Source organism: Typopeltis vanoorti, chromosome 20 (genome assembly GCF_054136105.1).
Source record: "Typopeltis vanoorti isolate ZY-2024b chromosome 20, IOZ_Tvanoo_1.0, whole genome shotgun sequence".
Classification (NCBI taxonomy): Eukaryota; Metazoa; Arthropoda; class Arachnida; order Uropygi; family Thelyphonidae; genus Typopeltis; species Typopeltis vanoorti.
Window position 1 is genome coordinate 107,888,791 of NC_143568.1, and position 15,912 is coordinate 107,904,702.

The following is a 15,912-nucleotide window of genomic DNA, read 5'->3' on the forward strand; positions in this document are numbered from 1 at the left end:
AAGGACAAGCTGAGTTGTCCTTGTATATTTTCACACTTACTGTGTGAAAGCTAAAGAAATAATGATTTGATCACCGGTTATTCTACTGGCAAGACCTCTAGTGAAAGAAAAAAAAAAACACAGATAAAATTAAAAATTAATTAATTATTTAGAAACTACATCAAAGCTAAATTCTATTTAAGATAACATGAGAGAAACATTCTTTCATATAGATAGTTTTCTTACAGTAACAATGATGTCCTATTTTTAACATTTTAACATTACAATTATTAATTAACTTAAGGAATTCACAACGTACACGATAATATGACTTAAATTAAACTTTACTATATATTTCCAATATTTCGGCAACATCTTCAAAGGAACTTAAAATAAGACACGTGCACGCAGGCACTATACACAGTAAATGAGGACAAAGCAAGGAAGCTATTGTTTCTCCTAAAAGTCCTGATGGTGCCCCCTAGCGGGCTATGTAGGTATTCTTGACCATTGGTCTGAAGGTCTCCTGATGAACGTCTCCCAAATTTGGGGCAGTCTCATGCAACCAAATTTTTTGAGGTTTGGCATGTTTCTTAGGGCTGAGGCTGATTCCATGAAAAGTCATTCAAATTTGAACTAGCTACGATGTATTATTGTGGCCTTCTTCCACCATATTCTGTGGCATGTATCCAGAGCATGGCATGGTCTGCAAGACCAGAGTGGCTATACTGGTGAAAACTGACGTAGTCCTTGTTCTGAAATTCTGATATCAGAATATCTTAGAGTTAAGAGTCTATAAACAGGACTGTAGATAATCCAGAATCCTAAATCTAATATAACAATTGTAATGTTAAAAATAGGTCATGAGAGAGAGTTAAAAATAAGATAACATGAGAGAATGTTTCTCTCATGTTATTTTAAATAGAATTTAGCTTTGATGTAGTTTCAAAATAATTAATTAATTTTTAATTTTATCCGTATTTTTTTTTTCCACTAGAGGTCATGTCAGTAGAATAACCGGTGATCAAATCATTGTTTCTTTAGCTTACTGTGTCAAAAGTAACTCAGCTTGTCCTTGAATATTATCCAGATTGATGACCTTATATGAAGGTCGAAACATCGGAAATTAATTTTTTTTTTTTTTAAATTATTCCATGGTATTATTATACCAGATCATAGAGGTCAAGTTCATGTATTTTATACAGCACCTTTCTGGGGTGTTATAGAGTTCACATTTGGAAATATTCATACAGATTAGTAAATGGATTGGTGATGCTTCCTCGATGTTACAGATTTTGCAGGTGGGGAAGACTTTTATGCCATTGCTAAACTTGATTGGTCATGTGTGGCCAATCTTGAGGCGAGAGATCATGGTAGTGGCACTGCGATTAAACTTGGAGTTGACGGTAGCTCCTGGATTTTCTGCTGAGTACCAGTGGTGAGTCATGTCCTGAAGAATTGTTCTTTTTATGTTTTCTTTTTGGGTGGTTTTAAAAAGATTAAAATCTGTGGTATCACTTGATGTTGCGGTCATTTTTGCTACTTCATCTGCAGTTTTGTTTCCCTTTAATCCCACATGGAATGGGATCCATCAGAAGATTATTTCAGAATCCTTATGTAGTTTGTTTATGTTTTCTATGTCTCTAAGTATTTCTTGATGGCTAGCGTAGCAGTTCTGAATAGCTTGAAGGTCTGCTAAGGAATCTGTGAAAAATATAAACTCCTTCGGGTTTTGTTTGTCCAAATATTGCAGTGCTGTGTTAATGGCTATTAATTCTGCATGGTATGAGTTACATCCAATACCGTTAGTTGTTTTTAATTCTATATTATGAGAGCCATAGATGAGTACGCCACTCCCAGAATTGCCATTTGGATTTTTGGAGGCATCTGTGTAGATCTTTATTGAGTCAGGTCCATATTCCATTAATTTTGAAAGGGCTAATGATCTCAAGATTTCCGTGTTTTCTAGGCTTTTTTCCTCATGCTTCCCTATTTCAGAGTTGATAACTATATTTTTCCTGTCTTGATTTGGAGGAAAGTTGGGTAGTCGGCTATTTTATTTGGACAATCCAAGGGAATTTTATTTTCTATGATTTCATGCATTGTTGATTTTTGCTTTATTCTGTTTGTTGGTTTCCAGTTTTTAAAAAGTTCACTTGTCTTATGATGTGCAAGGTTAACTCTTTTTTATACAAATTTGGTAAGATTTTCTTGCCACCTAATTTTTAAAAGAACAAGGTTGGATTCAAATTCTGCTATTTTTCCAGGAGTTGTATTCCTTAGTCCACATATGATTTTAACTGCATTTTTCTGAATTTTTAAAAACTTGTCTAAATTGGATTGTGATGTTTGCATCCAGTTAGGCGAAGCATATTCCATTATGGGACGGATAATAGAGGTATATGTGACTTTTGATGTTTTAGCATCGGCTCCCCACTCTTTACCTGAGATACTTTTCATGATATTTAGTCTTCTTTTTGCTCTGACTGCAGCACTGTTGATATGTTTATTGAAGCTTAGCGATAGATCCAGAGTAACTCCAAGGTATTTGGGGTTTTCATTAAATGTAATTAGTTGACTTTTTAGCCTAATCTTTGGTCTCCACTTTCTAAGGTGGTTATTAATAGTAAAAACATATATTTCTGATTTAGTAGGGTTAATTTTGATTTTATGTAGCTAAACTTTCAATGGCTTTGTTTAAGTGACCTTCTGCTGTTTCTAGGTTGTTGTGAGCTGAGAATAGGACCAAATCATCAGCAAACATAGCTATCTTTGTTTCTTTATTTATATTTTTATCTAAGTCATTTAAGTAGATGGAAAAAAGGAGTGGGCTCAAAATGCTACCTTGAGGGAGTCCGTGTCTTATTTTCACTTTCTTGGGAAAAGTATTATTTATTTTAACTCGAATTGTTCTATTTCTTAGAAAGTCATAGATCTAGTTAAGAATTTTCCCTTCTATTCCAATATGACAAAGTTTGAAAAGAGTTTCTGCCTCCACACCTTGTCAAAGGCATTGCTAAAATCTATAAAAGCTGCAATGGTGGATTTGGTAGGTTTGGTCTGGAAGTTATCTTGAATTGTCTGGGTTAAGTAGAAAAGTTGATCAGTTGTTGAGTGATTTCTTCTAAAGGCAGTCTGAAAATGTGATAGTATACTATTTTTGTTTAGATAGTAATTCAAACGTTGGAGTATCATTTTTTCCATTAATTTGCCTGGAATTGAAGTCAGTGAAATTGGTCTATAACTTCCTGGTTGGTCTTGTGGTTTGTTAGGCTTTAAGATTGGTATGATTGTGGCTGTCTTTCAGAACTTTTCCTTGTTTTAGGCTATTGTTGTATAGGCGAAGCAGCCAATCTAGGGCTAGGGAAGGAAGATGTTTGATCATAATTCCTTGTATGTTATCTGGTCCACATGATTTATTTATATCTAGTCTCTCAAAGGCATCTCTCAATTCAGAGATTGTAAATGGATCCCAGAACAGTTTCTTTTGATATTTTGGAGAGTTTGCAGCATTTTTCTGCTGTCGAGCCTGTTTTGATATTTGATGATCTTTCCTAGTGTTAATCTCTAGTTTGCTTATATTTTGAAAATGAAAGGCCAAGGTATTTGCGATCTCCCCATCTCCAATTTTGATATTTCAATCTGGATCTTTTAGCGTGTTAGTCTCACTTGACTTTGGTAGGCCTCTTTGTAAATTAGCAGTCAGTTTCCAAAGTTTGGTATCTGAAGTGTTTGGATTTAAGTTGTGGCAAAATTCTTGCCACCTAGTTCTTTGTAATATATTACATTTTTGTTTAATTTCAGCATTTATCTTGTTGTACTCGATCTTGGTTTCTGGAGAGCTTCTAATTTTTAAGATGTTAAATAATTCATTTCATTTAGTTATTTTACTGGCAAGTTCCTGGTGAACCTTTGTGTAGTTTGAAATAACTTTTCTCCTGTAGCCCTTTGGGATACTTTTCTTTGCTGCATTTAGGATAGTGTTCTTCCAAGTTATGTAGCATTTTGTCTAAGTCATCATGGTATGTGTGATCTTTCAGCATTTTACTTATTTCATCCTTGTATTTATCTCAATTTGCCTTTTGGAAGTTCCAATGATATTCTCTTTTTTGGGTGGGTCTAGTCATTTTGGGGTTCAGATTGATTATTATTGGAATATGGCAGCTTCCGACTGGTTCCAAAACAAACCAAATAGCTTTGTTGTGAAGATCAGGAGACACCGCAGTGATATCTAGGGCATCTTTTGTACCATAAGAATGAGACAGATAAGTAGGTTCTCCACTGTTGAGAGTTATTAGTCCTGTTTCATCTAAGAAATTACTCAGGTTTTCTCCTCTTGGGTTAATTTCCTCAGAACCCCATAACAGGTGTTTGCTATTCATGTCTCCTAAGATAATGGAGTTTTCTTCAATGAGATGGGATAGGTTGGAAAGATTTGGTCCAGGTTTGTCAGGAGGATGATAACAATTGAATATGTTTAATGGCTTTTTACTTGGTTCCATTATTTGGATTCCTTGTATTTCAGTTCCTTCTGATACTATGTCTAACTCAACAACTTTATATGACAAGTTTCGGATTAGTGTCAGAAGCCTCCTCCATTTTGGTCCATAGGCCTATCTTGTCTTATGATTTCAGAGTTTTTAATGTTTAGTCTGTTAGTTTGTCGAAGTTTGGTTTCCTGGATGCAGATAATATCAGCATCATGTTTGTCAGCTAGTAGTAATAGTTCATTTAGTTTTTCTTTGCTTGTTGGGGTAACGATACCATTTAAATTACATTGGATGGTATTAATATTTCTTGTAATGGGTGGAATGATTTTCTCATTTCTCAACTCTGATATCATTTCCAAATCAAGAGTCGTGTCAGCTGCCCCGTACGCAGTAGCATAAGTATAATCACTGAAATTTGTCTCCATGATGGGAAAAAGAAGAAATGCTGCTGTCGTTAGATCATCCAGAGGGCACTACAAGGAGGTGATAGTCAGACTTTGCCCCCCAGAAATTAAAATAGTCATTTATAACACGGTTGTAAAGTCCATAATTTCTAAAATGAAGACAACTCTCTCTCTCTCTACTGATAAACATGTGAATGTTGGCTGCACACAATGCTACTAATGGAATCGGGATTGTGCAATTCTGTGGGCAGTGCAGGGAGTGTGCAGAAGTTGTAATAACAGTATTCAATGGAAACGCCTGCCACTACTTGTTCGAAGACTGTGTATATTAGTATGAAGGGATCTCTGTAATTCAGAGACATCCAGACCTTTCCATCCAAAGGAGCAATGCCCTTTGGATGGAAAGGCCTACATTCTATCCCATCTAGGATGCAAAGAAATTTTATTAGGACTTTTTAAGTGAAGGTGAGTTAGCCAGTCTCAGTGGTACAGCTTTTCTTTCCAGAATCTCTAGTTTTTCATCCCACAAAACAGGCAAAGCAGAAGAACATACATGACTGAAAACATAATACACTAAGCAGATAAGATTAAGTGCCCTTTCAGAGCATTAATTAGGTTTTGAAGTCAAATTAATTGGCCATGACAGGCTATTGAACTTGACACATGACAGAAAATGAAAAGTAGTAAAGTAACATTAGGGTAAGTGCACAAAAGATATTACTGTATATATTTAAGTGATATAACAAAAATAACTGTTGTAGAGAGACACATCTATAGAAAGCTGCACAGAAAATCTCTCAATGTAGAGACCTGAGAACTTATGGATCAGTCCACTGAAAGCTTACTGGAGGTGGGAGTATAAAAATTTCATGTGGGACACCATTACTGACCAGTGAACTGCACTAATTACTTCAACATGCAACACTTAAACAAATACAGATGTCACATCAAAATAAACAGCATATAAACAAACATTGTACATACTGTAATTTGCTCTGTAAGGCAACTTCAGTTCTAAGGTTTAAATATATCCTTACAAAATCTAAAGTTGACAGTTCTAGTTTAATCTTCTTCCATGAAATATACATGTATTTCACATGTGATTCTTGAACTCCAGTTGCAGCAGAAAAATAAACAAAAAAAAATAACTGTTCATTTTTGTCCTATAATAGTAATTTTAGTTCGAAAGTTTAAATGTCCTTAAAATCTCAGGTTGGCAATTCTAGTTGAATCACATGCTCTACATCAAATATATAAATATGTAATGACACTTGCCATTCCTACTAGAATACTCTTCATCCTTTCCATACCTCCTTTTTAAATTGGTTACATGACATAATTCTAGAAAAGATTCATGGATTTACTGTTGATGCTATTTCTCTCAAATTTCTTTTATGCCTATTCATATTCAGATATTTGTATAGATTAACTGAATGTTACAAAGCCAGCTGTAATGTCTCTTATGAAAAACTTTGGGAATAAAAGCTCTGCCACCATATCTTTGCATCCTAGAAAGGATTGAAACCAGGTCTTTTTGACCAGATGGCAGTGTCATTACTAATTGTATTATGGAGGTTCAGAATGGCCTTAGCATCACAGACCTGAATGACAACCCAAAAAGTCTCTCCTAATGACTATTTCTTTCTTTTCTTTTTTTGATTAATTTCAGTGCAGAATGAATATTCAACATGATGCAAATTATTTTCAAATGTTCCAAATAACAGTATGAAATAATCAAAAAAATTCAGCCACTGATGAGAATAAAAAAAGTTAAAGTGGTACTCCCCTGGATACCATTTGGTCAAAAACTGATGACCAAGTTACATTTGAACATAGAACCATGGCAGGAAAAATCAATAGGAATACTGATTTTTCCTGTCATATTCCTGAAACCAAATATTTGGGCATAATGTCTACCCTTTAAAATTCTGTGAGTTAAAGCATTCTTGAGCTCAGAGTACAAACTGCACAACATAATAGTGTTACTCTCACATCAGTGTCGAAGGGTCCCAAGATATCTGCTCTGCACATCATTCTTTACATGTGCGCAGGTTACACCTAAAAACACATCTGTTATGTGTTTTCCTTATATTACACCATGCTCTTGAGAACTCACAAACATCCTCTGGTAAACTCACAGAAATTGGTCAGTGCATTAGTAATTTTCAGGAAACAGCAAATGCACTGATGGGAGACTGCATTCTCTATTAGTGGATCTATACTAGAGAAAGTGGCAAGGGATCTTGGAGCAATAGTCAATAAAAATTTGAAGTTCAAGAAACACACACTGCTAAAGTAATGAAAGTGAACCAGAGGACTGCTGCAATACTAAGAGGGACTTTCACCAGTAGAGATAGAAGAGTGAGTGAGATTCCATTATATAGTCTTAATCAGATTACTGTCCTCAGATCTGGTTGTTTGGATTTGACGAGGATAAACTAACCTTGGAGAGAGTACAGAAGCAGATAAAAATAGCATCAAGCCTTGACAATGTTATTATGATGACAGACCGATGGCATGTAAACTACAGAGTTTAGGGAAAAGAAGACAAAGTGGTGACATGTTTGTTTTCATTAGCCCCTTAACGTACCAATTAAAAATCAGAAAGCGGTCGTTTTTCTGCCAATTTTTTGGGCGAGGGTGATTTGCTGGATCAAATTCATCATTATTTGAAAAATAATGATGAATTTGTGCAAACGCAAACGAAATAGCCGATACATGCCATTGGCAACTTTTCTCAGCTGAAAGGAAATAGGCACAAGATTGTCTAGCGTCTATATTCGGTTGTATTTATATGTGAAACCAAAATTCAAAATCAATTTTGGTGCAATAAACAAAAGACGTGTCACAGACATCTTTGTATGTTAAGGGGTTAAGAATGCCAAGAAATTATATTATTGTTTAATTCTTTATCCAGGTGTAAGCAAAAGAAATTTACACATGAAGTATCTTCACAACTAGGACTTCACGTTAATTGCCTTAGTATTAATTTAAGCAGACATCCTTTCAGGCTTGTATAATGCTATGCATTATGGAAAGGACAATTAGCATTGTACACACTCAGAAGGATGTGTGGTTTGTGTTATGGGATACTAAGGCAATTAATAATGCATATTATTAATTATACATGCCTGAAAGGATGTCTGCTTAAATTAATACTAAGGCAATTAATGCGAAGTCCTTAGCCTCTAATACAAGTAACCTAGTCATGAAGATACTTTACATTCAAACTTGGTTTCTTCACATTTAGATAAGATAAAGTATTAAACAAAAATATAATTAATTTCTTGGCATTCCTATAACCAGTGGTGAGCTATACGGGGCTCACCTGAGCCCTGTTAAATTTTTCTCAAATTTGCTAGTCCCTTGTTCTTGTTTACTTTTTTATTTAAAAAAAAAAAAAAAAAAAAAAAAAAAACATAATTTTTTGAAATATATTAAGCGAAAAAACTCATACGGTAACCTAACATAGTGATTTTATTAAATAAAATATTATAGTTACTGTTACCATTTTACAAATAAGAAGTCACTTTGGTAATCATATATAAATAAATAGGACTATAAAATAATAAATTGGTACCATTGATTATCACTTGAAGTATAAAAACAAAAGAGAAATATAACGTACTTCAATATTATTGTGTTTATATAATATTTTATTCATTCTTTATAGATTGTTTGTCATAAAAACTTCTATCGCAAACAAAAGAAATTCATTTTGTTTATAAAAAATGTGGACTATTTCATATGTGCGATTATAAAAGATTTTATTCTTATTATATTTTGATAGTTAAATAATGTTTTTCTTATGTAAGATAAATTAACACAGATGATTGTGTGCAAATATTTCATGTTTAGATCATGAAATACTTTTTCATGATCTATTTTTCCAATCAAAAAGTATGTCCCCTCCTACTTTTTATTGGAATTCGTACACAAGCTGTATTAATAAAAGTTTCTGTGTGAAATATGGCTTTTTTTTTGCTTGACGATGCGAGCCCTTTGTTAAAATTTCCATAGCTTACCAATGCCTATAACCAAATAGGAAAAAAAAAAAAAAAATTCTATAAACAGTAGTTTTCAGTGTAACCAGTATATCACCAAGCTCTATTACTTACTATTGTTGGAGGTGTGGACAACATGTGAAATCATGTAAAGCATCATACAAATTATATTTGTATTTGGTACAGTAATAGCAACTATTATCTATGTTTAAGATAAAAGGCAAATCAATTAATGTAATCCAAAAGACCAATGTTTCAGTTGTTAAGGCAGTGCCTCTTTTCATATGTTAAGCTTTGTGGAGTATAACACCATGCTAGCAAGTAGTGGGTGTATCTTTTAATACACTGCATGTGCTTATACTCCAAAATGCTTAACACATGAATATCCTGTGGACAGTATCTAACTGTAGCATGGATGTTTGTGTATGCAGCAGATTTTTACTAGCCAGTGTGACACTGTCGCTCTTAATTACTGACCTGAAAAGAGCAGCATTTCTGGATTATCTAGATTCTAACTCATCCACAATATTAATGTACCATAGGTTTACAATCTTTAATGAGCAGAAGTGTCAAAAAGTAGCATATGTCTAATTTTTATGCACTGCCTTGAACTGTTAGTAATGTTTGTGATATCAATACATCCACTTCTTATTTGAAGTCCATATTTACTTATTAAACATAGATGAATTTAATAATAGATACACCTTTATTATATACATATGAAATGAGATTGATATTCCAAATGACACACACAGGACTTGCACTGAAAACCATATGCAAGTGCTACTTGATGAACAAAATACTGTATGCATCTGAACTTAGCTTCAGATCAAATACTGCAATTGAATCGTTGCCTCTGAGATTCACATTTGGCTTCTAAGAACAAATGCATTTTAATTCTGTTAAGCTGTTAGGAGCCTTATAATGGGACTTGCACTGGTAATGTATTATTATTATTATTTGACACCTCCAGGGTCAAGACTCATTGAGGGAGGGTACATACTCTACAACTCCATCTCCACCAACTACAACTAACAGCAACAACAACACCTGGTTATTAAATAAGCAGGGCAGATACAGTTAAAAGAAAAGCATCAAATTAAACTGAATGACCTATCTATTCAAAGTACAGTATATCACATACAGAAGTTTCAAATAAATTATATATGAGGAATAGTCCTTTCGTGGATTTATGTAAGTTATGAAATTTGTCAACTGCCTCACGAGATTTGTAAACTACCTGGTCTTTAAAATTTTAGTAATGCAATACAGGCACTCGATTGGGAGGAGTGGAGGTGGCGCCATCTGTAAGCTGATCTCGAAAACACAGGAAGAGAGGCTTGGAATTTCGTCGAGAGCTTTTCCGGAAAAGTGGAAGAAAAGGGCTGTCAACAGACTCGGTATAAGGAGACGAAGCAACCGCAAGATTCGGTTAGCATAAGCATTCCGAACATTTAGCAAATTTAATCAATATCGACTTAAGATAAAAGAGCAGTCAGGCAAGAACAAGTTTGTGTCCCAAAAGAACATATTTCGCATTTAGCTCACTGCTACAACGGTAACAGTCAAGCCGTAACCTCTCAGAGCTAAGTCCGTGGATGGTATAATAATAATAATCTTCAACCGAATAACTAATACTGTTAATAGAATCAGATTATATATTAAATTTGCTTAGACATCCGAGTTTGTTTTATCTCGCCTCACTCTGAAGTGCAGATTCTTATTTTACTAGAGAAAGGATTTTATCATCCTCAAACGAATTACTTACAAGTATATTCAGAACCAAAAACTTCACTTTGAAACACACTATCAATTAGTAATCTTTCTTGGGGGGTGTCACGTATAATAATAATAAAGAACAAACACATCCCAGATTAGGAACATGCGGTTCCTAATCTGTGATCTGGTTTGTGATTTTCCAAAATTTGCACTGGACGGCCCCCTAGTTTAGAAATATTAGTAATGTAATTTGTTTTACTATTAAATATTTTTCTTTTTACAAATAACCGCATTAACAACTATTTTATTTATCTAAATTTAATAAAGGAATAACACATTTCAGTACTATATACATATAATATAAACAACTAAATCCGCTAACGCCTTATATTCTGGAAGGGAGTAGATGAAGCCTGTTTAACCCTATCTAACCAGGGTGACCACTCAGCAAAAATATTTCGTACTAACTTATGCAGGAAAAAGGTAATAGATCTCAAAAAAAAGTACTAGATTTTTAATTTTAATCTTTCGTTTCATTCACTCTATTTAGGGCATTTTACGGTATTATTACTTTATTATCATAGATGAAATCAATGTAAAACCGCTAAATTAACACATGTATAATAAATATGAAAAGAAAAGAAGTCAAAACTCACCTCACTGTAGTCATCTATGAATCCAAGAGCTGCAGTTGTCAATCATCATAATAGAAGTCTCGATTGTAACTCTGGCACTTCACATGTGTTAATTTACCATATAATGTTTAGTCTCATTTTAGTGTTTAAAATAATGTAACATTAAATTTTCAGTTATTTATTATGCTATTTACATATATACAGGGATTCCCACTCACAAGAAAAACACTGGAAGTATTTATTCATTATTTTTATCAGATTTTGCTAAATTAATTAATTCTTCAGAAACAATAAAATCTTTGGCTGATGAATGTTTCAATTATTCTTTTGTCAAAAGGAGTCCATTCATCAAAGGAGTTTTATTTTTAGTTTTATTTTTTGAGATTTCATTGCGTGAATCTACAGCCAACGCATTTTTTATAAGATAGTTACATTTAGTGCGTCCACACTGTATTTTCTTAGCAATTTCACTATTAGGAGCAATTGTTTTCAATAGAGTTGGAAGAGTATCCATAAGCCACAAAAGCAAATTGTGTTTGGCATCCAGGGCCGTTCCGTTGGTCTGAGACTCCGGAGTGCAAAATTTTTGTGCCCCCCCCGTTTCCATTAAAAATTAAAGGATCCCGAAGTACAATTACACGCTACGAATCATTTTATTATACTGCACATTAAGAGAAATGTATATTAAAATAAAGAAAAAACACAAATAGTAAAAAAAAATCTTATTTTTATATAATAAACAAATATACTCCTGTAATGTAACATGGAACACGACAAGAAAAGAAGAAGAGACTCTCAGAACTCTCAGAATAACTCAGCGTGCAATGGAACGTAGGATTTGTGACATCAACAAAATGGAACATGTTAGAATCACGGAACTAAGAAAGAGATCAGTCATAAAAGATGTGGTAACTGCAGTATATAAAAGCAGGATGAGATAGGCAGGTCACATCGCCAGACTCAGGAATAACAGATGGACATATAGAATATTCAACTGCAACATGAATAAAGAGAAAACCAGGAAGACCACCTACAAGATGAGAAGATCCACTAGTGAAATCCATGGGGATAACATGGAAGAGAGAGAGACTCAAGATCGAGATCGTTGGAGGCATTTTTATGACCTGCACTCATGGAGAAATCCTGTGTGAAACACAGGTCCATCAAGAAGAAAACTCAAGAAATTCCTATAATGTTTGTTCACTGTTCTGAGAGCAGTGATTAAAGTAAGTTGTGTTAAAGTTCGTACCATTTATTTAACTGCCCAGCGACTTAGCCCCTCATTGAAATCTCTCGCATTCGAAGGTGACAAATATGCACAAACTGTTCAGTGTATTATTTATTCCCTATTTTTTATCAATGTGTTCGATTATATCGTCCCTAAATTGTGTCGCCCGGGTTCTTTGCACCCCTGTACGGAAGAGACCTGTCTGCATCATATGCACATAATCTTAATTCTGCCTCTTTAATTTATTTTCCCGACTGATATTTGGACTTGAATTTAAACAACGACATTATACCTGGTGAGCTTCTATTAGATTCTGCATTCTGCTAGTATTTTGGAGTGTTTGCATAACGAATCAATAGACATTTGCTACCATTAATGCTTATATCAGAAAATTTACAATAAACAGTGTGTTCTCTACTTTTACCTGAATAAATCCAGGATTTAAGAAAGGGATCCTCCAACCATTCTTCTTTGAATTTTTGCTTATATGATTTTTTCATCTTTTTAGATGAGCCTTGCAAACCTGAATTTGAATCATAACTAGCATCACTTTCTCTTATATCTGAATTACCTGCGTGAGAAGCGGTTCATTGTGAATGGGAAAGGCTGGCATTGATATCTTCACTTTTAATAGCTCGTTTATGTACTTTACTGACTCATGCACTACACATTTTCTCCTGAGATTTAGAATCAAATTTAAATTTAGAACGTTTTTCTTGTCACTTGTCCATGTTTAAAAGTAAAATCTAAATAATAATATTTTCGATGAAGATTTAAACAAGTTTTTGTTAATAAAATTAATAAAAACACTGGACTTATTATAACGCGCGAGAAGTGTTTGAACAACGAAGAATATATTTTCATTGGCTAATGCCAGTCGTTTTGCCTGAGTACGGAATCGTGGGGGGAAGAGAGAAGACTAGCAACAGTGAGAGGGTTAGGAAAAAAAGAGAAATCATATTCTTGTGCACTGAATGTGACATATGGGGAGGTGGGAGAAGAGAAAAATATTTAACTCATATGTCCATCTGTCATATTGTTATTATTATTATTATTCGGAAGGGAAAAAAGTACTAGATCTGTTTGTGAACGTACAACTAGAACACTAAAAATTTATAAAACGTACTAGATCTAGTACGAAAGTACTAGATGTGGTCACCCTATCTAACTTTTGGCAGCAGAAGCAGTAGTCAATTTCCGTCATAGCTAAATTTTTGTTAATAAAATGTCAATAAAATCATAGCTAAGTTTTGTTAATAAAATCTTTCTCAATTAATGAGCTTGCGAAGCAAGCTCATTAATTGAAAAAGAAGTAATATTTATTTGTAAATAAATGCATGCATTTATAAGCATTCCATTTAGGCTTTTATTTTTGTACACAGAAGACGTCTTAAGCTTGCGCGGCAATAATTGAGCTTTGCGTTGTGTATCGAAGGCCGATGCTTGCTCGTCTAGTCAAAGCTACTTTTGCTTGCTCGGGTGTGGGAGCTTCCAGGTCCTCGCAGCAGCGGCACTGTGATTTCATGTGCGCGCATAGCCATTTCACGTCGTCTCACTCTGTTGCTTAAACCCAGGCCATACGCGGTCAACTTAGCTCTAGCCAGCATTTACAAGTGTGCGTGTTGCTTGGGGAAATTAAGTTACAACCAACTTTTTATGACGATGTTATTGACAATTTCATAAAGAAGAACTGTAGGGTAGAATTTGTATTCAAGTAGCTAAATTGAAAAAGATAAAATATCATTTGTAAAATAAATGTTGTATTTGTATGATTAAATGTACATAAATTTCTAAATATATATAGTTTTAAATGGTCAGTAATTCATTATTCCGCTAATCAGATTTCAATCACACCTCTCACTCCCTGAATGATAACAGGAGCAAGCGTGAATTTCAAGACCAGCATTGACCCTGGCAACTATCAATAATTTTAAGTGACATCTAACAAAGAGAGTACGGCAGACACCAGTAGCCATCTCTTTGGCCCCCACCCTAAAGCAACAGTATTATCTGAAATCAGTAGCGCACTCATGATTTAATCGTGGGGGGGGGAGGCGAGTTGAGCAGACGATTTGAGAATACACACTACGCATCGCATACGACCTATGACTGAGCATCTGCAATGTAAATAAAATAATAACATAAATATTAATATAAATTTAAAAAATAAATTTTATTTAGGAAAAGATTTTTGGAAAATTTTCTAGTGTTTTTTTCCCTTTTTCTTTGGAGGGGACAGGGTCCCTTCCCCCACTCTGGGTGCGACACTGTCTGAAATAGCGTGGGTTATGCAGCTGATTTTCTTGAGTTTATGAGATGAAAATCCAAAGTTTTCTGAAGAGAAAAAAAATAGTCTAAAAAAGATGGGAATTTTCTCTGCTCCACCACTTGATTAAGGATTAAGTTAATGCTAGATAAGGAACTAAAACTTTTATCAACTTTTATGATCTTACAAATTAATAAAGATTCTTGGAATCTTTCATCAACTTTTAAGATCTTACAAATAAATAAATAAAGCTTGTTGAAATGCCTGTGTAGTCTAGAGGAGAGTTTCATGATACTAGTATGCAGCATAGGTTTGATTCTAGACAGTAAATTGACAGACTTTTTCTAGCGCCATTTTCGATCGATTTCAAAATATTTTATTTATTTCTATTTTTCTAGTTTTTATTTTTATTTTATTTTTGTTTTCGGAGGAAATTTGTAGTCTTGATCCCGCAACTTACCTGTTGATATTTATAACTATGCCCAAAGTAACTAAGTTAGTGTATTATGCCAGTTTACTGAATTTATTCTTAATCATTCACAGTTTCTGCACTCGTCACACACTTTTAGGCAATGCATTCCACTCACCTATGCTCTCCATTCAGAGAACCTGCTCTTACTCCCCTGCGCACATTCTCCTTATACACTCTTGATTGCTTATAAGTCAATGAGAAGATTGTGCAGGAGAAGCAGTGCGTAATTTATACACCAAGTAAAAGGTTTATACACGTAGTAAGAGGTTCAGAAAGTGTTCGCTGAAAGGTTAGAAGTGAAGAATTGGGAAACTAGAGATATTAGGAGGATGTAATCAAGCATATGTCTAGCCACTCCCAGGACAAATGAGGGTGAGTACGGAATGCACATACCGAAATAGTTTTCCAATGGAATAAATGAGCTTAAGTTCAGAAATGGTTGTGAAGGGCTATGTGGAGTTTCCCTGGTTTCGATTTTGAATAGGCTGCTAATGACATTATGCAAGGGTATTTGCGGGCCAAAGAGGATGTTGAAACGCATGCACTAAAATGTCAGACGTATCCGAAATAAAAGAGAAAAGTTGTTGTCATTGGCCGTGCCGTAACTAGCTATTCATGGGACCTGGGCAAGATTTTATTTTTGATCCCCCCCCCCCCTTTAAAAAAAAAACCGATAGAAATAGAAATTCTGTAACGTTTTAGGTCAGTTAATTTT

At 34.3% G+C, this 15,912-nt stretch overlaps 1 protein-coding gene across 2 annotated transcripts in view; it reads right to left on the reverse strand.

Moving 5' to 3' along the window:
• Positions 1-10,784, reverse strand: part of LOC150095769 (nucleoside hydrolase-like) — a 55,018-nt gene extending 44,234 nt beyond the window's left edge. The window contains exon 1 of one of the 2 annotated variants that reach the window (XM_090410093.1): positions 10,646-10,784. The gene's annotated coding sequence lies outside the window, so the exon portion shown is untranslated. Of the gene's footprint in view, positions 1-10,021; positions 10,129-10,645 lie in introns of those variants that run through there. The other variant, XM_090410094.1, reaches the window with a different exon arrangement.
• Between the last annotated feature and the right edge of the window lie 5,128 nt (positions 10,785-15,912).